The sequence below is a fragment of the Equus caballus genome, chromosome 13 (genome assembly GCF_041296265.1).
Source record: "Equus caballus isolate H_3958 breed thoroughbred chromosome 13, TB-T2T, whole genome shotgun sequence".
Taxonomy (NCBI): Eukaryota; Metazoa; Chordata; class Mammalia; order Perissodactyla; family Equidae; genus Equus; species Equus caballus.
In genome coordinates this window covers 23,959,882-23,986,883 of record NC_091696.1, presented here as the reverse complement: position 1 = coordinate 23,986,883, position 27,002 = coordinate 23,959,882, and the positions used below count along the sequence as shown (strand labels likewise).

At 44.4% G+C, this 27,002-nt stretch overlaps 1 long non-coding RNA gene across 1 annotated transcript; it reads right to left on the bottom strand.

Annotated features, from left to right (window-relative positions):
* Positions 1 to 17,925: 17,925 nt before the first annotated feature.
* Positions 17,926 to 20,282, bottom strand: LOC138917202 (uncharacterized). The gene is made up of 2 exons (XR_011424904.1): positions 19,277 to 20,282; positions 17,926 to 18,127 (listed from the first exon to the last, which is right to left on the bottom strand). It is a non-coding gene; the product is annotated as an uncharacterized lncRNA (long non-coding RNA).
* Positions 20,283 to 27,002: the final 6,720 nt, after the last annotated feature.

Sequence of the window (27,002 nt, the reverse complement as noted above, 5' to 3'; positions counted from 1 at the left end):
ATCCTTTTATTTATTTTAAACACCTATTTACAGGATCATTAATCCTCATCAATATTGTCTGGAATCCTTGAGCAACTGCCAGGGCTGTTTCAGTAAAGAAAACCATCCAGTCAATGAAACTCAACAATCTGCCCTGCTCGCCACGCTTTCCTTCTGGGGGATAAGGGCTGAACAGAAAGCCGTCTCAGCTTGATCCGTCATGGGCGATAGACAGCAAGAGAAGTGAATCTTGTGGATCAACAGAGAAGTATCTGTTCTTCATTTGTCTCTGGCCAGCCAGAAAATGTAAAGTTTCCAGAATCTTTTTTGAATGGCCACATGTGGACAGAGCATTAAGACATGCTTCCAACAATATCCATATCTGGATATCATGCTTTAAAGACATTTTGACCTAATATTAAGCAGGAGGAAGGTCAACACAGACTAATCAGATCAAACACCACTAGTGACACAAGTGACCTGGTACAGCTCACTTCTTTAACAAGTGAGCAAACTGAGGCACAGCGCAGTTGAGCCATTTGATCCGAGATCCTGTGCTAATGAGGACTGAGCTGCGCGTGGTGAAGGGAAGCCCACGGCAGCTTAGTTATTTGAGTTTAGCGTCCATCCTCAAGATTCCCCCTGGTTGTTGCACATTTGAGATGGAAGGAAATAGTGTTGCATATGAAAGTTCCTTTTCCTTGGGGCTGTGCACAATTACAGAAGACAACTGACTTTTCCTAAACACTCACTGTGGAGACGACAGTTTCATTTCTTTAAATGCTGCTGAAGGCTAAAACATGTCACCTCTGAACCCAAAGACCTCTCCTGGAGACTGCCCTTCACAGAGGTGCCTTAAGAAACGTCAGTCCATGCCGAGCACCAGAGAACATTTTCAGGGCTGCCTGTGCCCCATTCCAAGCCCAGCAGAGGGAAGGAACTCAGGTTTTGGGTTGAATAAATGAGCATATGACAATTTCTCTGGGCTTTTTTAGGAGGCAGTCATTCTCAGGAAAGGACTTTCATCTGACTCTAATTTTCCCAGGTCTGCTTGACCAAAGTTTATGTCAAGTTGACCTTAATTCTTTTACCTTCTTGGATACACTGCAAGCTAGCTACATTGACTCTTCCTTCCCAGTGGGTTCCCGTGTTCATTGCAAACCCCTTTTCTGGATCTGGCAGGGAATTGCCTATAATTACCCTTAATGTACTCCTGGAGCAAAGATATGCACGTTAAGAGCCAAAATAGAAGGTTAACTACAAACTGTGCAGTAATGCAATTACCCTCCAATTATCCTTTTCAACGCCTAGGGAATGAATAGGAGACATTAAGCCCAATTCCGCCGTAGAGTCCCTGGTTATGGGAGTTGGGGGTGGAAGTAGGGATGGGCAGAGGGAGGGAGAAAAACAAGTACTGCTGCTGTGGGTAATGAATGCCAGGGAATGCTGCTGACGCCTTATTGGAATTACTCCTATTGGTATTGGATTTCTTTCAAATTCTTCTAGTTGCTCTACCCTGCAGAAAGTGGATTGGATCAGCAGAGTATCCCATATCAATTTGATTAAGACTCCCTTCTCAGCGATGGCTTAGTGCAAAAGTGTCTGTGTAGAGGGGTGCGTTAACCCCCCAGAAGTGCATATCTGGGGGTTAGCTAAGACTTCTGAGACAAGCAGTTAGTTCATCAGCTGTCAGCCAGTCATTAAGTTTTGGCTGGGATGACTAGGGTACATATGCTGTCCAGGTTGGCCTATACCACAAAACAGGGGCCCCACAAAAGTAGGGAGACCTGAAAAGGGTGCTTAGCCAAAGTAGCCTCATTATAAAGCCAAGAGGAAGGACTCTAGTACAAAGAGAGATGGGGACAAGGATGCGGAACTAAGCCCATCCAGAGAATGCTGACATTCCTCTTGCTAGAATATGGAACAGGGGCTTGGACATGACTTAAAGGAACAATAAGAGTTGGAGAATTAAGACCATCTGTGTGTCAGCTTTCTCAGCGTCTATATCCCACTGATGTCACCCAGGAGATCAGCTACTCTTCATCAGCTGGGACTTTATTGTTGGTCAGCTGCAGCAAGCAAACTAGTATTTAAGATATAATCTTTACTTCTTAAATTTCCTCTTCTTTTTTGTCCAATTCACAAGGATCACTTTTAATCTAAATTGTGTCTTCTGTGATAATATTGGCTGCTATGGTTATGTGCTGCTGCGTGATAAACCATCCCAAAACTTAGTGGTTTCAAACAGCAACCTATCATTGTATCTCACAGTTCTGCAGGTAGACCAGGATCAAGTGGGTGGGTCTCTCTCAGTGTGTCCCATGTGGATTGCAGCTGAGAGCGCAGTCATTCATTTGAAAGCTCACCTAGGTTCAGCATCTGGGGTGGTTCATTCATGTGCCTGGCAGTTGCTGCTGGCTGTCGCTTAGGAGCTTAGCTGGGGCTGTTGACCAGGGTACCTACATGTAGCCGCTCCATTTAGCTCGGGCTTATCACAGCCTGGTAGCTAGGTTCTGAGAGAGAATGTCCCAAGGACAAATACGCCAAAAGACCCAGGCAAAAGCCACAAGGTTCCTGATGAACTAGCCTCAGAAATCCTAGACTATCACTTCACCGCATTCTATTGGCCAAATGAGTCACTAAGTCCAGCCCAGATTCAAGAGGAGGAAAATTAGGCTCCAGCTCTTGATGTCAGAATCACCACATACTTATAGGGAGGAAAAGAATTCATTAATGGCCATCTTCAGAGACTAGTTTCATTACAAGAATCCAAACTTTATGGCGTCTGAAAATCTGATATAAACCGTTTTTTCTTCAGTGCTATCATTGAGAAAAAGCAGTGAACAATGCAGGATCAAGGGAAGAGTCCAGTGGTACATTGCTGGAGTCCTAATAGGCCAAGGTTTGTCAAGTTGATTTTAACTCCGTATTAGGTGGAATTAGGTTCATCTATGAGTCACAGAAAAACCCGAAATAACAGTGGCTTTAACATGATAGCAATTGATTACTCTTGTAAAATCTGTCCAGTGGGGAAAAGCCCTGGGCTCTGCCCCACAAAGTCCTCAAGGACCCTGGATCCTTCTAGTTCAACCTTCAGCCATCCCGAGGACATGGCCCTCATCCTCAAGGTCCAAGATTGCTTGGAATTGGCCAAGCAGCAAGATGAAAGAGGGATGAAGAAAAGAAGGATCCAAGGACTATGGCCAGCTTCCCTTAAAGCAAGTTCCTAGAATATGGTGTGCAACAGTTCTGCTTACATCCCATTGGCCAGAACCTAGTCACATGGTCACAGCCAGCTACAAAGGGAAGCTAGGAAATGCAGCCTTTATCCCGGGCAACCATTTTCCTGTTCAAAATTCACAGGTTTAGATCTAAAGAAAGCAGGAAATATTGGCTATGGGGCTACGGGCAAATCCACCCCCTTCTGAGTAATCACGGAATTCACACACTCTCTATTCCCTCTGAGATGCTGATACAGCCCCTGGAAGAAGCTGCTCCTCTTCCTTGAGAATCTCTACTCTTCTTGTACCCCTATCCAGGGTGTTTTGGTAGAACCTTACTATCTATAGTTTCTATTAAGAAAGTAATAGGCATTTTGTGTTTCCAATCATAAAATTACATTGTAATATTTAGTGTGACGTTTGAGATATTCCTCCTCTCTCAGATATTCTCATTAACCTGGCCACTCTTCCCAATACACACACTTTCCTGATTGAGAGTCATTCCTTCAGGCCAAATATAGCAACAGACCTATCTGGAGTGCCAACTCAGACTGAAAGCAATTGGCTGGAGAACCGCATCTGGGCTCAGAGAGATGCTTTGGATTCATGTGTAATGTCCAGTTTCTCCCACTGGGGGGTCTGCACACTGAACCCCCATGAAGGGGGCTGGAACGGTAACATTCTACTTCACACTGTCAACTTTTACCCCCACCTCTCGCCAACCCACATTTACCACTTATTGGCACTGTGCATTAGATTTCTGACCACTTCCTTTGGGGGCCAGCCCCACAACCAAGTCAGTTTCCCGGGTTCTACTCTCCTGATCTCCCAGCTTCCTCCTCTTCATTTCCTCTGGAGAAGTTGAGGTCCCAGCATGCCTTGAAACTCCATATCCAGGAGGGATGGTATCCAAGGGCCAGGTTCTATGGAAATAATGATGATGAAAACAGACATCCTGAAAAAGGAGTTATCAGTGTGGGTGAGACTTCTCAACTCCCATCAGCGGGGAAGGCTGATAATGGATGGGAAGCAGGAAGATTACTCAAAGAGATCAGCAACTGACAGACAGGAAATGAGCACCACCTGGATCCCAATGAGAATCCTGGAAAACTCATACCAATCTGCAGGGACCAAACATCAGAGACAAAACCTGTGGGTTAGGAGTTAGGTGAGTGCCAGACTGAGTAGGAGGTGGAGAGTGAAGGTGGGAAGAAAGAAGAATCCAGAAGAATCACCTAATGTGAACAGGACTAGGTGTCCAAAATGCCATCTTACCAGGCATGGAACATATGACAAGGGGATAGCCAGCCTCGCCAAAGGGTCGGGAGGCAGGACAGACACTGCAGTCTGAAGAGGAACTCCTTATTCAGGATCTAACTGGGAAGAGGAGGAGAAGAGCTTATTCCAAGCAGGCCTGACTAACTTTGAAGAGCTGAGACAGCCAGCATCCCTTTCAGGTGGAAAGCTGCCCGAGCTCCATCGAGCGGTTTTCCAAACGCAGCCCCAGGAAGCCACGGCTGCAGCTGTAACAGAGCCGGCTGTGCCCTAGATAAGCCTTTTGTAAGGCCGCTTGCTCCATTTTGTTTCACATAATTTATTGCTCAGTACTTATCGATAATACGATTGTCAGCCCGGCAGACATTTTCCATTTTAATAGTTCACATGAGATACCACATTATTGATCCTACACCACTAAATAAAAAACTCGTTTGTCAGGGGAACACGGAATGGCTTTTAATGGACACAGCCAAACACCTGCTCCTAGTTAGGGAAGAAAAATAACCATCCTGCCACAAGGACATTTGGAAGCAGCATCAAAATGCTCCATTTTAGGGATTAGCAAGGCTCTTGGAAAAACGGGGTGCCTTCTCCAAATATCCAAAGGCTGACTTTCTCATTGACAGCAGGAAAAGCTGCCATTGACCAGGTGTCTACTATGTGTCAAGATTTTTATTTTCTGTACCTTGTCTTATGTAGTCCTCACATAATCCTGCAAATGTACCTATTGCTACATCAATAGGATGCTCTGGGAAGCAAGGCTCAGAATAGACCAGCAAACAGAGTGCGTCATCCTGTGTGTCTGTTTCTCACTTAGCAAAAGTCTGGTGCTTCCAGGGATGGCATGACTGCTCATTGATTTTAGGGCTCCACCATCCCCTTGACTTTTCCCATGGGGCCACAAGCAACCAATGGTGTCTGCCACTTTCAGACGAGGGAAGCAGAGGGACCACGAGGGACTTAAGTGACTCAGCTGGTATTCCCCAACTAAGAAGGAGCAAAGAAGTGGGAATCCTTATCTGCTTGGTCTCAGGAGGAGTTTTCTTCCCATGCACGACACCGTCGTTTTAGCAAATACACCATGGTGTGGGCTGAATTGCATCCCCCACCAAAATTCATATGTTGAGATCCTAACTCCCAATACTTCAGATGAGAGTGTATTTGAAGATAGGGTCTTTAAAGAGATAATTAAGCTAAATGAGGTAATACGGGTGGATCCTAATCCAATCTGGCTGGTGGCCTTCTAAGAAGACAGGTTAGGACACAGCCACACACACAGGGAAGACCATGTGAAGACACAGAGAGGTGATGGCAATCTGAAGCCAAGGAGAGCAGCTTCAGAAGAAACTCACCCTGCCAACACCTCGATCCGAGACTTCCAGCCTCCAGAATTATAAGAAAATAAATTTTCATTTGTCTTCTCTCTTCAGAAATCTCCCCCTCCTAATGAACGTATGTTTTGTCCTCAGTTACTGATTAATTTTTGACAGTGTTATTGAGGTATAATTTACACACAATAAGGTGCACATATTTAAATTGTACACTTTGATAAGTTTCGACATATGGATACATTCGTGAAACCATCACCACATTCAACAAGATGAACATAGCACCCCAACCCTTTTTTTGTGCCCCTTTGTAGTCCCTCGTCCCTGCCCACACCCCCATCCCAGGCAGCTGCTGATCTGCTTTCTGTCTCTATTGGTTAGTTTACATCTTCCAGAGTTTTATATTAATGGAATCGTACGATGTGTTGGGTTTTGTCTGGCTTCTTTCAGCATAATTATTTTGAGATTCAGCCATGTTGTTGTATGTATCATAGTTCTTCCTTTTGATTGTTGGGTAGGACTCCACTGTGTGGATAGACACACAGTGTTTATCCCTGTACGAGTCATCACATGGAAAAACGCTTTCTTTTCTCCTCGGTAAGTATCTAGAAAGGGACTGGCTGGATCATATAGTGTATGTGTCTAATTTTTGAAGAAACTGCCAAGCTATTTTCCAAAGTGGCTGCATCATTTTACATTCTCATCAGCCGGTGTGACTATCAGCTCCCCTGATTCCTCATCAGCACTTGGTGTGGTCGGTCTTTTACCGTTTGAGCCATTCTAACAAGGGTGCAGGACTTCTCACTGTGGTTTTAACTGCATTTCCTTAACAACGATTGACACTGAGCATCTTTTCACGTGCTTATTTGCCATCCACACATCTTCTTTGGTGAAGTTTCTCCTCTGGACACAAGTCTGTTATCAGTTATATTTTCTCCAGTCTGTGGCTTATCTTTTCATTCTCTTAACAGTGTTTTTGAAAGATCAAAAGTTTTTAATTTTGATCAACTTCAATTTAGTAATTTTCTTCTCTTAAAAAATTGTACTTTAGTGTTGTATCTAAGAACTCTTTGCATAACCCAAGGTCAAATATGACACAAGTCCACCCACCCTTCACTATCCTTCAGGGCCTTACAAGCCTATGAGCATCTTCCCAAAATCCAGGCATGCAGCTTAGCCTTTTGAGCTCAGATGGGGTCAAAATGGCGGTGTCCCACCCCTTAGTCATCAATGATGCTTTCTCTCACCCAAGGTCACGGACAGCATCAGGAGCAGACAACCAATAAAGTTGAGTCAAGAAAGGTTTTTTGAGAAAATATCTGCTTTTCTCCTCTAAGACTGTATAGGGTCCAGCTGAGTGGGCTCCATCCTGCCCTGCACACATCCTTGAGAAGCCCTCACTCTACACAGTGTTGCTTCTCTTCTTATGGTTTCCTATTTGGGAAAAGCAGCATGAGTTTATAAAGACGAGAGTTACAGAAAGATATAATTCTCTCTGTGATGGCACTTGTATATATTAATATTAATAATCCTACCAATAATAAGAACAAGATCTAAAATACATTGTAATAATAATGATTATCTACAGAGCACCACATAGTGCTAGGTAATTTACATACTTCATCTCTCATAATTTCTTCTAATGCTTTTCATACTTTACTTTTATCTTGGATCCATTTGGAATTTATCATGGTATAGACATGCGGTATGGATCCAGCTTTTTTTTTCTCCAGAGGGCTACCCAGTTGTCCTAATCCAGTTTACAGACCAATCCATTTTTTCCCTACTGATGTGAAATTCTCCCTTTATCATTTATAAATCTTTTCATGTATTCGCATCTACTTCTGAACTTTCTATTCTGTTCATTGATCTGCCTGACTATCCATCTGCAAGCACCTTACTCTTTCTACTACCGAGGCTTTATAATATGTTTTAACATCTGCCTACTCTCCTTCATACACTCTTCTTTTTCAAAAGTTTTCTGTATGATTATTATCATTTAAATTTCCATTTGAATTTTAGCATTATCTGATCTAACTCCAAACTGAGAATTTTTAAAAAATACTATAGATTTCCATACACCACCCCAGCCCTAACAAATAGGAATCTTCAAAGGAGCCCAGGAACCTGTGTTTTTAACAAGTGCCCCGGGCAGCAGCATGTGGGAACCATAGCTTGGGAAAGCTGAAGCTCAAAACAGCCAAGTGGCATTGCAACTAACCAGGTGATAGCCTGGCAGGTACACGTGGCGTCTGATCTCTGCAGGAACAACGGCTCTCTGGGAACTTGCCCAAGGCCTGGCAACTGGTGACACTCAATGCATTTATGCTTGAAAAATTAAGAAGCAAAAGAATGAACACAGAGAGAGAACTGACACTTCTCGTGGAAAGGGCCACTGGAAGGATTTGCTGGGAAACACCTGCCCATTCAGACACCACTACAGAGAGACCTGCCGAGCAGAGAGGAGGGGGAGAAGAGGTGCCTTCACAGAAGGAGCCAGCAGAGTCAGGAGAGGAGAAGCCAAGAGCGGGAGAATGAGGCAAGCAGATGACACTCCAGCATAGAGCTAATTCTCGCGCCAATGGTCTTGCATTTGCCCAGGTGATTGAAGCAGATGCCGCAGCTTCAGGTTTGGGTGGAGGGAGCGAAGGAAGAGTTAAAGGACCAGTGAGAAGTGACTAGTCCCTGCAAGGCCAAGTCAATGACAGCCAGGAGTGACCCCCAAAAGAAGAAAGCCCAGGGTCGGTCCTCCTGGGACAACATGGCTGCTGCTTGTGGGAAAGAGGCATCCATCTCAGCAGTTCAGAGTCAGGACTCTTGACACAGCTGGTCTTCGGAAGGATACTCAGAATAAAGGGGATATCTCTCTGTCTGTCTTTTTCTCTCTCTCTTCATATTTTTGCCTCTGTCCATAAAGACAGTGACATTGCTGCCCAACTGCTTATCCGCACAAAAGAATGCAGTACTGGGGGAATGCATCAGCCGCCCACCGCACCCTTTATTGGCAGTTCCTCATTGAAGGGCCTCATCTTTTAAAAGCAGATTTTGCAGGGGAAAATGTCAACATGGACACCTAGGCAGGAGAAGCCAGAGCCAGGAGACACTTCAGGCAGCAGAAAAGGACGAGGGTGGACCACCTGGAGCATGTTATGTCTGAGATGTTGACCTTCAATTCACTCATCTCACAGGAATGTGTTGGCTTCGCTTTGCATCCATTTTCACACCAGCTGAGCAGGCAGGCACTTGGCCAGAGTCACCAAAATTTGTGTATGTAAAAGATGTGCCAGAACAGTCCAGAAACCTCACTGAGCCTCTCTGACAAAGGCAAGCTTCTTGTGCCTCATAAAACCTTCACACCACGTAGATGGAATCAGCAGCAGCTGCATGTCTTCACCGGGCTGGGGAGCCAGGAAGCCAGAGGCACCATCTAGAGCAGGCAATGCTGTCTCCTGCTTAGGTAACTGTCTCCACAATTCTCATAGTCTTTGCCATTGAAGACATAGTACCCCCTTTAACTGTGTCTGTTGGCATCTTTCCACAAATCATGTCAGCACCCCATTGTGACAATGACACAGTGACAGAGGGCACCAGTGTCTCAGCTTGAGCCCTCTCACATGCAGCTCATTTACAGTCATAGGTTGCAGGTCATAGATTCCTCCCAGTTGGAGGCACCACCAATTCGTACTAGCAAGGCCTTGATCCATCGGGGCAGATAAGCTTGCAAGAGTAGAGACTGGGCCATGAAACACCTAATGGCCCGGAGGCTCCTGCAGTCTTAATCAATGCTTCTCAAAGTGTGGTCCCCAGAGAAGTAGTAGCATTAGTAACACCTGGGAACTTGTAAAACATGCAAATTCTCAGATCCCAACAGAACAACTGAGTCAGAAATTCTGGGGGTGGGTCTTAGCAATCAGAGTTTTAAAAGCTCTCCAGGTGATTCTGATGGACGCTCAAGTTCAAGAACCACTGGTCTGTATATCGTGGCAGAAGCCTGTCTGTATGTTTCCCTCAAGGCTTCAGAAAAAATCCTTATCCCAAAGGGCTGATTGTGATGAAGGCACAGGACAGTCCAACCAGATCTACCCTCAGTGGGCTGGGCAGGTCCCCACTGGTGAAGGCCACACTGCCTTGCACACAGCCTGCCCCTCTGCAGCCTAATGCAGAACCACGCAGCCTGCCCCTGTTTGAGGAGTCATCAATATTCAAGATGGAGGGAGGAGCAGAGACCCTGGAGCGCTGGCAAGTCCATGAGAAGCTCTGTGAGGCCTTTCTGGAATTGACCTGCAGACAGAGAGCACTTGATTCTAGCACTAAGGTCAGATAAGCAAAATCACAAGTCACAATGGACCACCAACACTCTCCCTTGCTGGAGTCTGGACCTCCCACCTTCCTGACCAGCCAGCACATGGGCAGAGCTGGGCAGCATCCGGGCACCCACCAGCCTTCCACCTGTACTTTTACAGCTAGAGAAAGATCAGTGAAAAAGGTCGGAGGCTACTTAGAGAGAGGAGAAATGTACAGCGTTTTGTGGTTTATCCGGAAACAATAAGAGCTCACCTTTAATGAGTGCTCACAGTGTGAACGTTGAGGCTCCCTCATTCTCTCATGTCACCACTCCAGCTCAACAACCCTGTGGGGCATCAACCATCATTATCCCCATTGTACAGATACAGTAACTGAGGCATAGCAAAGTCAAAGGACTTCTCCAAAGTCACACAAGAAGAAAATGTTGAAACAAAAATTTGAACTGAAGTGTGTCTGACTGCAAAGCCTGAACTCTCCTGGGTCCCTTAAAAAAAGAGAATTTAGGGGTCGGCCCGTGGCCGAGTCGTTAAGTTCACGTGCTCCGCTTCAGCAGCCCAGGGTTTCACTGGTTCGGATCCTGGGCACAGACACAGCACCGCTCATCACGCCATGCTGAGGCAGCGTCCCACACGCCACAACCAGAAGGACCCACAACTAGAATATACAACTATGTACTGGGGGGCTCTGGGGAGAAGAAGAAAAAACAAAGATTGGCAACAGACGTTAGCTCAGGTGCCAATCTTTAAAGAAAAATGAATTTAAATGTGTGTGTGTGTGTTTACACATGGGGAGGGGTTTATAGATTGCATTCCCTCTTGGTTGCTTCCTCATAACCTTGTGGCAAACACTCCCCAAAGAAGCAGTAAGTGAGACGCTGCTGCCTCTGACCAGGAGCACTAATGGTCAGACCAGGTAGACCAGGCGACTAGCGCAGGGCCATGGGCGAGCAGGGTCTGGGCTTCTGTGGGTGAGCCAGATAAGGAGCTCTCACAAAGTGTGTGCAGCACAAGGACAAGCCCTAGCGAAGGAGGACACCCACTTCCTTTATTAAGCCATTAAAGTATAATTACATCCAGCATGTAACTACAGAAGAAAGTGCTGTCCCTCCATGTGATTCTAGCTCTTGACAGTGATGAAATTTTCAACCTGTGCGCAATTATTTAAATATTCAGGACTTCACATGCATGACTGGATCAGCGCCGTAATCAGAATCACCGGAACGTGGCATCTCAGAACGCAGCAGACCTTAGAGGCCTGTAAGTCAATCCCCTGATTTTTACAGATGAGGAAATGGAGGCCCTGAGAGGTTCTGTTATTTTCCTAAGGTGTCTGGGGGAGCAACCCAACCCCCTGATTCCTGGTCCTGTATCATTTTAGAGAACGGAGCTGGGAGAGCTGGAACCTTGCTGCTGGGTCACTATTTGATCTGACGCAATCCTCTTACAACTGAATGCAAACACAGGCTTGCCAAATAGATGTCCAAATGACGGGTTACACAGCTATGATTCTCTTCTCAAGGATGTATAAAATACCCCAAAGATGGACTCATATAACCGTGGAACCACAGCACACTTAATTTTTACAAAACACGTATTGATGGAACCAATAATGCTTAAGTTTTACAAAATCTTAGCTATCTGGAGTATGTAACAAAATATAAACAGCTTATATGTCTTTTCATTTCACAAAAGCCTATGTCTTCATATCTTTATAAATTGTTCCTTCCCATTTCTCTATATTTCTGTTCTTGCAACTTCTTGTTTATGTGTATTAGACAGAATGCTGGTTGAAATTCAACAGATATAACCATGGCAGAGAAGAGGAGGAAAAAGAAAGCTGATCGTTTCTTAGCTTATATACTCACAAAATTTTCACTGGTGGGATTGTATGTATGTTCAAAAATAGACACGTGGACTTGTTAATTAAGTTAATAGAGACAAGAATGCTGATTTATTTCAGTAGATGTGCACCAACTCGGCCTTAAAAGATGGCACAAAGATTTTTTAAAATAATACACTGCATTGTTCAGCGTGTGGTCAAATGGTCATACTCATAAATTGCTAATGGATTTATATAATGTTGTTGGCATACCCACAACAACATACTATTACTGAAGTGACATTAATCAAAGAAGACCTGTTGTAAGATGTCTCCAAAGAAGGTTATGGCCAGGTCTCAAAGAAGGTTATGGACTTGTGGGAGGGCAAAAGTCAAAATGGAGGGAGGCAGAGGCCAAAGAGAGATTGCTCGAGTCCTTGGCTCATGGTCCCCTTCCTCCATCTTCAAAGTCAGCAGGGTAGCAGCTTCAAATCTCTCTCTTATTCTGACCTTCTGCCCCCCTCTTCCATCTTTTAAGGATCCTTATGATTACACTGAACCCACCTGTATAATTCAAAATAATCTCCCCATCTCACAATTCTTAACTGAATCACACCTGCAAAGTCCCTTGATATGTAAGGTAACATTCACAGATTTAGGGCCTTAGGACATGGACTTCTTTGGGGGCCATTATTCTGCCTACCACAGTTCTTAGTCTACCAGACCTCTATTTCCTCATCTGTAACGTGGATTTAGCAATATGGTATCTACTTCATAGGATCATTGTGAGGATTAAAGAACTTAATTCTCAAGTGCTTAGGACAGTGCCTAGCACCTGGCAAAAACTCAGAATTGTGGCTATTTCTATCTGCCCATCTGAGCAGGTTGGTAGGATTTCTTCCTTCACCCCTGGATTCCTTAGGATAGGGGCTTTCAAATTTTCTTGACCATTACCCACAATAAAAAATATGCTTTATATCATGACCCTGTACACACAAAGATTTATACATTTACATAGTTAAAATAAATGTGTCACAAATGAAACCACCCCACGATGTGTTATGGATTCTGATATATTCCTTCTTATCCTGTTTCATTTTTCATGCAATGAAATATGCTGGTAGAGGCCTAGTTAAGACTGCAACCCTGGCATCCAAATTCAGCATCTTTTCTTTTCTCCACCTGGTACAACCAACAACCAGCAGAAACTGTAGCCTGCAGAGACCTTGCTGTTTCTGCAGGTCATCCTGCTATACTGAGGTAAGTTTGATCAACGAACAGAAGGAGAGAACTAGAAAATAAGGGTCATAACTACCATTGCAGACTTCCACCTTCGTCTGTCAGCGTTCAGAATCTTACGCTCTTTGAAGTGCTTTAAGGCATCTGACAAGCTTTAATTTGTCAATCTTCTCGTATTAACGTCGGAGAGCACCTAATTGCCTGTTCTCCTTATTCACACCACGTGAATGTGGTGAGCTGCCGCTGGCACTTCACCTCAACAAGGTTTCTGTGACAGCTTCCCCTGTCCACGCACAACCAAATCTAGAGAGGCTGTCATCCCATTTGACAAACTGACAAGACAGTGCTGTCAATCTCCCAGATGGGCAAGGGACCACAGTGACTGACAAAATCTAAGGGTTGTTCAAATCCAATCATTACTGTGTTCAGCAGCTGACAGCTGATGAAGCGCTCCTCTGATGGTTCAAAGCCTACACATTTTTCACCTCAACTGGCCTAAGAAATAAGCAAAGGTGACTGACACGCATGTGTATTTCACTTGGGATATGACAGGCCCTGCTGAGCCTTTGGAAGCGTCTTCCTGCTGCCACCAATGAAGTAGCCAGCATGGTCACCCCTCTACCTCGCCTCTGACTTCCAGGTCACTTGAGGAAATCGTGAGCTTCCCTGATTCACAGGTGCCTGGGATGTTACAACTGAGGGGCCCTTAGTCACCCAAGCCAATGCCACAAAGGGGAAGTAACAACTGAAAACACTCAAGAGTAGAGACCTGAGGGGGGACAGATATGTATATGATAATAATCATGAGCCTGGGTCTCACCTGCAATTACATTATGTCAACGTGCATACAACATATTACTACAGTCAGTTGTTTCCAATCCCAGCTATACACTAGAATCCTCTAGGAGCTTTAAGAATTATCTATGCCTGGGCCAACCCCAGAGATTCTGATTCTCTTGGTCCGGGGCAGAGTCTGGCATTCAATATTTTTTAATAGCTCCCAGGGAATCCAGTTTCACAGCCAGGTTAAGAAGGCCCTGGAGCCTGACTGCCTGGGTTCAAATCCAGGCACTACCACTTACTAGCTGTGTAACCTTAGGACAGATACTTAATTTTTCGTGGTTTCAGCTTCCTTATCTGTAAAAACGGGAGCGTTTTGGGGGAAAAGTTGCATATAATGTGACCCCTTTGGGGAATCCATATCACCTTTACTCTATATAGTGGGCACAGTTTTGTCTCCTCAGTCCCGTTGACTCCTCTGGAAAGTTCTCCCCCCCATTTCTCCCTTCATGTGGTCACTCAGGAAGCGGCCATTTTGTTGAATGTGACCAGCTATACTCTTGTCTGCAGCTGATTGGTCAGAGTAAGCACCTGACCTAAGCTTGGCCAATCACAGTCCATTCCCCAGATTCCACCTACTAGCCACATTTGATTGGTCCTGGGATAGTAATTGATTCAAGTTACGCCAATGTTATTCCCTGGGAATTTGAGAAAGAAACCTAGATGTCAGTGTTTTCCTAGTATTTGAAGCTGTAAGATGTAAAGCTCTAAAGCCTACAATCATTAGATTTTCCACCAGGATGACTAGAGAGGAGAGGAGGCTAAGATGTGAGGGCAGGAGGGGGAAGAAGGAAACAGATGCCAGTAAGGAGCAGGGCTTTGAGACAGAGTCTGGGGAGCTTTGGAGTCCAGGTCCAAGTACTGCGGAAGGCTGTCCTGAGTGTTGGGAGGTACCCCGGGGCCCTGAAATGAGTTTCCCTTTCACGAGTGTGGTTTCTCTACTTCGACCAAAAGAGTTCAGAACAACTTACTGGGGTAAAGAAGCCCACTCAACTTTGATGAATCCAACATTTCCAAACATATTTGACCACTGAACCCTTTTTCATATTAGCTAGTTAACTAGTTAATTCAATTATCTCTTCTCTCATCCTCCCTTAGAATTTCTATCCCCTTGGGAAAAGCTGTCACACAGAGAAGACTCCCCAAAATGCAACATGGCCAAAAATGAAATGTGTCTCTGAAAGTTTATGTCATGAATATGAACTGGGAACAACAGACCCTTCGATTGTTTTCATTGGTTACTTGTAGCAGAAGAAGAAGTGCGGACCATTTCAATTATGTGGAAATACAATCACTTTCTCTCACTTAAGGGAGCAGACAATGGGAGCCAGAAAGAAACCTGTTAGTAGTGAAGAACCACACTAGGTAAACGCTTGCATTCCCCAGAAATGTGGCTATGGGCTGTGCACATCAATTTGCTCCCAGCCTGAGATCCAAAAAAGGGAATTCTAGCAGGATGCAAGTAGCCTGTGAAGGGGATGAAAAAGAATGTATACATCCTGTCAGCTAGCAAACACCGACCTGGAAAAAAAAGCTCTCTTTGGTCAAGGACAGGGGAAAAAGTTGGGCCTATGAAAAGACTGTATAATGCACACATGAAAACCTTGCAGAGGAAAAGGTTTTCTGGGAAATCAATTGATTATAAGAGACAGAAAAAATGTTTAGAATGCATCTATTTTTTAAAATTAAGAAACTTCATAAAGCAACTGTTGAATGATGAAATGAAAAATCAGAAATGCAGGCTCAGATGAAGAAGAAGCTGGCAGAGATAAGAGGGTTACAAGGAAGCCAAAAACAGCAACAACTAAAATCCACATTGGAGGCACTAAAAAGCAAAAATCAACAATAGGAAAAAATAGATTGGTGGTAGAAATGATTAGGTAAACTTGGTAGGATTGAGGGGGTGAGAGGAGGCACAAAGAGATGAATATAACAAGAGAGAAGAGAATACACATGTAGGCTAGAAATCCAATATCAAATCTCTTGATTAGCAATATTCCTAAAAGAGAAATGGAATAAGTGGAGGAAAAGCAAAAATCAATGATTTAGTAGGAGAAAGTTTGCCTGTGCTTGAAAAAATCTGAGCGTGCGAATCAAAAGGACCCACTGTTTTAAGCAAAGTTATGAAAGGAGACGAAGTAGACATATTTTAGTGACATTTTTCACTATCAAGGTTGGAGGAAAAATGCCACTAAACAAAAGATAAAATATAATGACAGGTCACTGACAAAGGAACCAAAATTCAGCTGACCCCAGATTCTACCAACACAAACAGAAAAAAACAAAGCAATGTCTGTAGAGTGTCCAGGGGGCATTCTGGGAGCCAGGAATTCCTTGCCTAGCCCAGGGCTGTTTATGCGCCAAGGCAAAAGAAAGATAGTCTGACACAGGTGACTCCACAGGAAGTTCTGTTGCTGAGACATTTCTCCTGAAAACTTAACCAACCTTACGACCCCTAAACCTACCAGATGAATGGAAAGTGAGAACTCAAGATCTGAACAGTTATAAAATGAAGCATTGCCACAGTTAAGCAGAGACTGTCTAAATGATTGACGTGAATATGGTAATTGAGTGAATGTCCAGGGCTACAGGGATTCCTGAAACACGGGTTATATGTTGTAATGTCAACGTGAATAAGCACCTGTTTTACAATGTACCCCAGATGACACAGTCATGGCCTAGAAAGTTGAGCAGGGGGAGCTCAAACACATCATGAATTCCCCATTTCAAAGAGAAGAGTCAAAAGTTCTTATATCGTTCCTGCATTCAATAATTATAGGAATAGCTGATCCAGTTATTTCACTACTGGGTATTTATCCAAAGAACATGAAAACATAAATGCATAAAGATATATGCACCCCTATGTTCATTGCAGCATTATTCACAACAGCCGAGACTTGGAAACAAGCTAAGCACCCATCGAGGGATGAATGGATTAAGAAGATGTGGTATATATACACAACGGAATACTACTCAGCCATAAAAAAGATGGAATTTTGCCATTTGTGACAACTTGGATGGACCTTGAGGGTATTATGCTAAGTGAAATAAGTCAGAGGGAGAAAATACCGTTTGATCTCACTCATAAGTAGAAGATAAAAACAACAAAAAACACATAAAGACAGAGATTAGATTGGTGGTTACCAGAGGGGACATGGGGAGGGAAAAGGGCGAAAGGGTGACAGGGTACATGTCTGTGTTGATGGATGGTAATTAGTCTTTGGGTTGTGAATATTATATAATCTACACAGAAATTGAAATGTAATGATGTACACCTGAAATTTATATAATGTTATAAACCAATGTTACCTCAATAAAAATATATATATAAAATAATAATTGTAGGAAATGTACAAGCAAAGATGTTTTTGAAAAGTGTAAAATTAACCACTTACTAAAATTAATATGGGCTGCATACCATCAGCCTCACAAGAGAAAATAAAAGCAAATAAAACGTGGTCCATAAGGCAAAATAATGGAATGTCAATGACTGCATGTGCGAAATAATATGATAATAGTAAAACCAAACATATTAGTTCTGATAATAAGCAAAATGCATTCAATTCTCCAATGAAAAATGCGCAAATGCAGTTTAGTTAGCATTGTGCAGAGGTCCCCAAGTACTTAAGAACATATGCATCAATGAACTTCCAACATACCCTTTATTTCCATACTATATTATAGTCCAGAATATATATTTCTAAATTGCATCAATTTTTGTAATTCTCTGTTTATTTTTGATTCCTATATATCAAAGATACATACGTGTATATAAAATATATATGATGGGTATCTTTTAAAGAAAAAGATCATTCGAACTCCCAGGTAACCAGATAAAAAAGTACACATTGCCAGTGTTTATTGATAAACATTTCATAAATATTTAGATCTCAAAAATAAAGCAGGAGCAGCTTGAATGCAATGTACATACATGAAATTTATTTTAAATACCCTGTATTTCCTAGTCAACCCGTCTTTGTGGCTGCTGAGCTTTTTGCTAATCTCCAGCTCTCCAGCTCCTTCTCCTAGTGCCTAACAGCTTGAAGATAGGTGATTTCACATTCCAGGTTTTCAACATGATGTCACTCTAGGTTATCAGGATCCCTAGGGCTCTTCTTCCTGAAGTCAGGAAATTGGAAAGAATATTCTAATTTAGTGATTCTACCCATTCACGCCTCAGGGTAAAATAATCAAGTAACTTAGCGTCAATAGGGAGACACAGCAAGACCTCTTTTCCTCCAAATTTCACTTGTGTTAATAGCACCCACCTAAGTTGTCCTTTGTTGGGCTATCAGCTGCCAGTCTCCAAGAGTACAAACCCAGCAGACAGCCCTTCAACTACATGTTAATCCGTCTGTACAAATCTGTTACAGTCAGCGCTTCCACAAAAAGAAAATCTATACCTTGTTTCCATTGAACTTCCTAAGAAAAATAAAGATTCATAAATATTTCAGTTTGGAGGTTGAAAAAAATGAAAGAATTAAGAGGACAAATGGTTGCTATCCTTGGAATGCTGTGCCGTCAGTGGGACTCCTGGCATCAGAAAGTGAGAAAATGCAGACAAAACACCAGGCGGTGTGCAAACACACTTGTCAAGTTCACAGAGCCAGAAACAGCTATTCCTGCAGTTTAAGCTGCCTCGAGTGGATTAGATACTAGCAGAAACGTGGAGATTTTGTTGAGTTTACAATTTTCATTGTTAAATTTGAAAAAAGGAGAAACATCAGGAAAATAAAATGGAGAGAGAAAACTGGAATGTCAGAGCTGGAAAGTTGCTGAGAGATTTAGGCCAACTCCTCTTTTGACAGTTGAGGAGGCTGAAGCCCAAATAAGTAACTTGACTTACTCTCAGTCCCTAAGGAAAAGAAAACTCACAAGGATACGATTAATAACAGACAGTGGGAAAGGGAACTGGGGAAATTGACCAAAGTCCAGTTTCAAGGGTTGTCTCTCCCAACCGCAGTGTGGACTACAGTGGTCAACAGTGAAATAGGCAGAGGGGCCAAGGGTCATTCCAAAACACTTCTCTTCCCATAATCTGCCAATCACATAGTTTTTTTACCCTCTTTTGACTTTAGATCCAGTTACTATTGGTATGTAACAACCTGACCCAAAATGTAGAGGCTTAAAACACCAACATCTTTTACTTTGCTGGTGGATTGCAATTTGGGAAGGACCCTCTAGGGACAATTCATCTCTTCTCCCTGACATCTGGGGCACAGCTGGTAGGGTTCCACCACTGGGGGCTCTGAAGGCACGCTCACTCACTTGTTGGTGGTTGATGCTGGCTGTTGGCTGGGACCTCAGCAGGAACTGTTGGCTGGAGCACCAACACATGGTCTCTCCTGTGGGTTAGGCTTCCTTGCTGCATGGTGGCTAGGCTCCGAGAATGAAAGTCCCAACAGGACCAGGTGGGAACTCTTGCTTTTTATGACCTAGCATCAGAAGTCACGTAGTGCCACTTCTTTCATAGTCTCAGGTGACCCAATAGAATCAGTGGAGAGGATATAGACCTCACCTCTCAGTGAGAGGAGTGTTGATGTTACACTGTTACATCGTCACAGGAACACACGGAAGGGGAGATCTTCCTCATGCCATCTTGGTAAATATATTCTGCCACAACTTGAGACAGGGATCTTTGACTGAGGGTTGGGTGGGGAGAGAAACCTGCACTTTTTTAGGGTACCTTGGGGTTGCAGGGGCCAAAGCAAGGGGCAGGGGCGTGGGGAGTGTTGAAAGAGCAGAATTAAATGTTATAATTCATATTTGGAAAACACAGAAATGTTTCCACAACACAGACTTCAGAAAATAAAGCATAACAAGGTCTTCTTGAGTGGCAGGAATGTACAGACAACACTGTGGCTCCCAGGGAGCTACATCAGAATGGAAGATCTGAGACTTTTATGTTTAAAAAAAGCAGAGAACATGAGTTTAAAAAGTTTGAAATTTACCTGCTGAAGACCTTGTCTTGCAGTAAAGGTTGACACTCCCATGAAGGCAAGTACATTTAGCTTGACCAGTTATATATACTCTTTAGAAAAAATGAGTTAGGCACATCTTTTTATAAAATGACATTTAAGTGAGGGGGACAAAATATGCTAGGACCCTGAAGCTTGGGCAGGAGTGACACTGCTGAAGAGAGAAATTGGAATGATAGCAAAAAATAGAAGTCACTCATCATTTTTCCCAGGGCCAGCTCGGCCTTTAAGCGTCCCTGGTCAGTTGGGCCTGTGCTGCTACTTCTTGCACTATCACCTATTCCTTCCAATGTTCTGAGAACATTCAGAACATTCTGAGAATGTTCACAGAGCCAGAGACCAGAAACGCTGGAGGGGCCTTTATGGATGACACACATGCCACTATGCCCTCTTCAGGGCCACAGCAAACATTACTAATTGATCAGTGCACTCTTCCTGCTGATTCCAGACAACCTCAGGATCCTTCTCAACAGTCGCCCTGGCTGCCAGCATTGAGTGTATCTGATCTAATGCAGCAGTTCTCAAACTTTGGCTTCAGGACTCCTTTGCGTTCTTAAAAATTATTAAGGATCCAGTGGTAGGCAGAACAATGGTGGAGCCATCAGCCCAGAAGCCAGAGCCACAAACCACGGAGGATTATTCCCAAGCCTTGACACCTAATGGGGTTTGCCCAACTGGATTTCAAAATTGCTTAGGAAGAGTGATTCCTTTTTTTCCTTCCCTTTTCTCCCTTTGGAACCAGAATGTCTCTAACTGTTATCCTAGGCTGCCCCACAATCACATTTTGGAAGCAGATAACTTATTTCCTACTTTCCCATGTCCACAGATAGAAAGGAATTGGGCTCCAGGATGTAACATAACCAGAGTCTCACCTATTCCTGATTTAGATGATATTTGGGACTTTGGAGCTGATGAGATTTTTAGACTTTGAATTGATGCTGTAACAGGTTGAGACTTTGGGAACCTTCGGATGAGGTGAATGTATTTTGCATGTAGGACAGAAGTGAATCTTTGGGGGTCAGAGGGTAGACTGTGGTAGGCAGAATAATGGCCCCTCAAAGATATCCACATCCTTAACCCCCATTTCTGTGAATATGCTACTTTACACGGCAAAGAGAATTTGCCAATGTGATTACAGATAAGGACCTTGAAATGAGAGATCACTCTGGATTATCTGGGTGGGCCCCATCTAATCACATGAATCCTTCCAAGGGGAGAACTTTCCCCAGCTGGGGCCAGAGAGGGAGACGTGACTATGGAAGAATGGTCAGAGAGATGCAACACTGCTGGCTTTGGAGGAAGGGTGCCGTGAACCAAGAATGCAGGCAGCCTCTAGAAAATAGAAAAGGCAAGGAGACAGATTCTGCCCTGCAGCCTCCAGGAAGGAACTGAGCCCTGCCCATAGCTTGATTTTAGCCCAGGTCAGATTCCTAACCTACAGAACTATCAAATAATACATTTCTGTTGTTTTAACCACTAACTGTGTGGTAATCTGTTACAACAGCAGTAGAATATTAATACACACCTCAAAGAGGTCTTTTGTGTCTATTGACATCTACCATATTAGAAATTATGCTCAGAATATTTTAAAATTTAAAGTAAGAAAAATAACAAATTGTGTGTTAACATTAGTAAAATATTCTTCTGAAAAATACATATATTTTCCCCAAAAAATGTAGTGAGAAGGTAGCATTGTTTTACATTTTTGTAAATCTCTGTATTATCTGGCTTTATAGAAGAAAACTGGATTCTCATACATATTTCTGCATGCAGGCTTGAGATAAGTTGTTTTGTTTGATATGTGTAAAGAAAATCTAGGCTCGCACAAACATGAGGTTGGAAAAGAGAGGGTATTTCAATAATCTTTGCAGATAGTTGTGGCTATTCTTCTTGGAATCTACAGCGAAATGCAACAAGAGGTCACTTTGAAAAGGTTAGATGCGATGTGGGATCTGAAACACACAAACGAACTTTTCATACTCTGTTGCTTTAAAACCCATTGATCCATCTTGACTTTGGATGGATCTTTTACTGGAACATGAGTTTGTTGCATGATGCTTTGGTCATTTGGAAGATGTTAGCTCACTGAGCTATTCAGGTCTTCCAAATGTTGACACACCTTATTACAAAATATCAAAATAATGTGAGTTAATATCACCACCAATCTCATCAGAAAAGTCCAACTGACAGTCTTAGGAAGCTGGCAAGCTCACGGAGGCAGAAACGAGTTTCCCCAAATTCTAATAGCCACTTAAAAGCTTGAGTTTTATCATTGGGAACGAACGCTGTGAGTTGTTTCCTTTGAAGTTACAGACACACTCTGTTCATTTTTGAGAAAATGTATGCCACGTCTTCTCTGTCAATTGTTCTTTCAAGTCAAAATGGTATTCCACAAAAAAGCAGCTCGTTCAGCTCACAACTCCAACAGTTTCACCTCGGCTTTCCTCAAGGCAAGCCCTGTACTTCAGAATGCACACTGCCCATTGCTCACTCAGAAGAGTAGAAAGAAGTGTAGTCAAGGGTTGAGAGTTAAGAAAATCCGTAATTTTTACTGCTTCATCAAGGACATTCTTAAGTGACATTGGCTTTTTTTTAACAGCGAGTACATGGGTAAAGAATGCAATGAGACTAGCACAGCTGATGCCACTGCTAAGGCACCATTGCTTTTGAATCATTGGTGCAAATGACAACTCAATGAAAATGGCAAATAAATCATAGTCATAAAGTTATGAAATAGTTGTCCTCATGGACATGCTGACAGTATCTCATGCACCCTCCGGGTTCCACGGATCACACTTTGAGAACCTCTGATCTAGTGAACCATTTTCATTTTGCAGGTGAAGAAACTTGGACCTGGAGAGGGAATGACTGACTCCAGGCTTAAGCATTTTCTCACTGCGTGTCACAGGGTGGGTTTTCCAGGAAGCAGACTCCAAAATGGAGTTTAGTGTACAGGAAAGTCTAACATGGGGTTCATTGTGGATTCTATGGATTCTGGCTTCCCCATGTCACACAGTGGGACTGTGACCGAGCAGGACCTCATTCCAGGTCCCCATTCCAGGTCCCCATTCCAAGTCCCCTGCTTGCCAGTCACTTTTCCTCTCTATTTTGCCTTTGCCCTGCACACAATGCCCTAACTCACAATACTGAGAAAAGCTCTGTGTGCTCCAGGCAGGCTCACTATTCAAGACTTCTTGCTGAAAGTTTCTTTGCACTGAAAATATTCTGCCCTGGAACTGACAGGCTATGGCTTGTGAACAGATCCATTCATGCAGAGGCTTAAGGATTTCATTTGACTCCACTTCAAAGCCATTTCCTGCTTCCAAGGTGTCCCCCTGGGTTCCCTGGGACCTGAATAAATACTCTACTGGATTGTACAAAAGCCTTGGAGAATGACGAATTACTCGACACAATAGGTGACTTAATCTGTAGGTCATGGTTGAGTGACTGCAGCAGTTGGCAACACAAGGCAGCCTGCAGAGTAATCTCCCAGGAGCCTCGAATCAGGCCAGAGGCTGACCCTGCTCAGTGCCAGATTATGGTCTCCACCGCCTGGTGCTCCCGGGCCCACGTTCTCAATCCATCTTACACAGCCACCAGATCAACCTTCCAAGATACTCCCAGGAGGTGGGTCCACCTCTGAAACTTTCTGCATCTCTCTGTAGTCCCCTGCATTGAATGCACATTGCCGCCCCTTTCTCGATGCCCTGCATCACCTTCTAACCTTTTACACGTACATTCTGCTCTGAAGAAGCCGGCCCCTCTGGCTCCCTCCACCATGCTGCAGTCACACAGGCCTCAGTCACCATTCCGCGACCTAGAGACCATGCCTATCTCCCAATGACCTTCTCAAAGGAGGTCCATCCTTCAAGGTCTATTTCAGGTCACATCCTCCAGAAACCTCCACCTGCCCATTCCAGCCAGGTCATCTGGACCCTGTTCCACTTATGTACCCCACACAACTTAGGACTTCACCTCAGCTGTTCACCTTTGTCTCTTGTGTTGTGGTCAACTCAGGGCAATTCACTGAGGTGTGGCCATGTTGCAGGGTTTGGTCTAAGAGACACAGGGTTTGTGTCTAAGTGACACAGAGATGAACCAAGCCATTCATCTGTGCTGAAAGAACTGACATTGGAGCCCCACACACCGCAGCCATGCTCCAAAACAGGCTGTCACTCTCTTCAGAAGAGATCCCCTAAGGTGCGGCCCGGGAAGGGAGCAAAGGGCAGGAAATGCCCCAGCTTTGGAGCTCAGCCACTCGAGGGTACATCCATGCCCTTCCACCTGCCAGCCTCAAACTACTCACTGTCCAGCAGGCCTTAAACAGGTCTGGACACCTTCCTGTTTCAGCACTAAAAGGCAGGCATCTCCTCTACCTAGGGGTAAACTTGCTGCTGAATGCAGAGGTAAATAATAAATACACTATGTGCCAGGCACTGTGCTGAGGCATTAAATGGATGGACACACTTAATCTTCTTAACTCTCCAGAGCCGGTACACCTATTATCCCCATTATATAGATAAGAAAACTGAGTCTTGGGGAGGTAACGACTAGCCCAAGATCATACAGCCGATAAATAGGAGAGCCAAGGTTGAACTCAGGTGGGTCTTATTCCAGAGACCCAGCTCTCAGTAATAATTATTATTATACTTAAATAGCAGCTAATGTTTCTGAGCATAATACATATGGGCACTCTGCCAAGTGTATTGCATGGATTACCTCATTAACGCCCCCAAAACTCTATGAGATAGGGTTACTATACTCATTTTACAGATGAGAAATTGAGTCTTAGGTTAACTTGCTCAAGGTCTCACAGCTAAGAGGATTCAAACCCCAAGCACTGTAAGGCCACCGACAAATGCATGATTCATATGCCACCTTCACCTCAGCTCTCCAGAAATCAGATGCTGGCATAGCTGCCTCCTTTAGTCAAATCACCACTGACCCAGGGTAACATCATGACCAGTGGCAGGATCTGAATTGGCTTCCAGCCTTGGCCATGGTTCATAGGAAATGGGCATCTTGCTCTGATGACTGTCCGTGTCTGTGGCTGATGGGCCACCTCCACAAAGCCAGACAGAGCCATGGGATGGTGTTCACAAAGCCCTGTTCTATAGGCTGAATGTCTGTCTATGTCCTCCCCAGATGCATATGTGGAAATCCTAATGCCCAATGTGAAGGTGTTAGGAGGCGGGGCCTTGGGGAGGTGACAAGGTCATGAGAGTGGAGCCCTCAGGAATGGGATTAGTGCCCTTATGAAAGAGGGTCCAGAGAACTCTCTGGCCCCCTCTGCCATGTGAGGACACAAGGAGAGGTCTGCTACCTGGAAGAGGGCCCTCACTGACCGTGCTCCACCCTGATCTCAGCCTTCTTCCAGCCTCCAGAACTGTGAAAAATAGATCCGTGTTGTTTATAAGCCCCCCACTCTGTAGTATTCTGTTAGAGCAGCCCAAAAAGACTATGAGTATTTGCCGGCTGCCCCGCACCTCCCGGGCCCCTGGGCTCAGCAAGACCTCAGGGCAAGACACTAAGGTGTCAGACTTCCCTCCTTCAAGCCTCGGCTTGAAGTTCCCCCCAGAAGGAAGTTCTGTGTTGAGAGGCTGGGAGACCTTGGGCAAATCTCTCCCCTCTCCGGCCCTCTGCTCCTCTGTCTCTGAAATGAGGATTAAAGGAGGATGCACACACAGGCTTCTCCTTTTCAGAAGCTCCATCAACGGAGGCTATAATTGTCCACAGTTGTTGTTATCAGCTCTGTACCAAGCTGCCTGGCAGACTGCTTCGTCTCCTCTGGGATCCAGGAGACTGACATCAAGGAGGACATGGATGGATTCAGTCCCTCCTGCCCAAGACCCAGCCCTTCCACACTGCCCTTTCCATCGCCTGCACCTTCAGACTGGATTGCCGGTTAGAAAGGGTGCTCTTGGCTGCAGCCTCCCCTTCGTTCGTCTCTGGGGTAGGCTTTGAGGACCTCCTCTGGACATCATCCATTTGCAAAGTGGAGGCAGAGACTAATGCTCTGTTACAGTTTTTCTAAGTACTTCATTTATCCTTATGGAGAGCTAATACGGTATTTAAAAAGTTCATTTTGTAATGTGTATCACAAGTAGGTGGCCACAGCCCTCCCCAGCAGAGGCAGCACGCTGGGTGAAAGCAGGCCGTGGGGGGCCGGGATCCCGCAGACACCCTAGGAGACGGGTGGACAAGAAGGAAGCCCAGCTCTGGCACGAAGTGCTGATGAGAGCCGCTCAAGAACTTTCCCACTTAGAAGACCCCTGGGCTTCATTACATTAGCAACGTGGCCTCAAGGCCCTTCCATCCTCAGGAGAAATGCATTTCTCAGCGAATTATTCCACAGCCAGTATTTCTCGAAATTGCATTTTAATATCAGAAATGTTCCAAGCAGGGCAGAGAATGTACTCTCAAGGCCCGCGGTGGCATCCGGGTGAGTTCCTGGTGAGTTCCTGGTTTTGCTTTAGGGAGACGGGACAGGGGGCAGATGGGTTTGAGAGGAGGGGTATGAGGAACATTTCTCTCCTCTTTAAACATGCTCACATATTATTGCCTTCTTTTCGCCATAATCACTTATTCCAGGCAAAGCCTCATTACTTTACAAAAAAAAAAAGAGGAAAAACTAGAGCGCCCTAACAATAGTCAATAATTACTTTGCAAACGGGTCTATGGAGCAATCACACCCTTAGCTCAAGTGCCCTCTACTTCAGAGAGTTCTCTCTCTCTCCGTCTGGGTTAGGGATCAACAGGAGCTCCTGGGGGCCTGAGTGACAGGGACCCAGGCTGTACACATGGGATTTGGAGATGCGCTTCTTAGTGTGTCTAGTGTCAAACCAACTGTTGCTGCAATGACACCTCCCTGCGAGAAGGCAGGACGCTGAGGCAGAGTTCCAGAGGAAAAGAGGAAAAATCAGCCTTTGGAGAGAGCGTATTCAGCCAGCTGCCTCTAAGGATTTCCGGCCACACCAGATAGAGAAGGGCCTCCGAGCCATCTTTAGATTTACTCA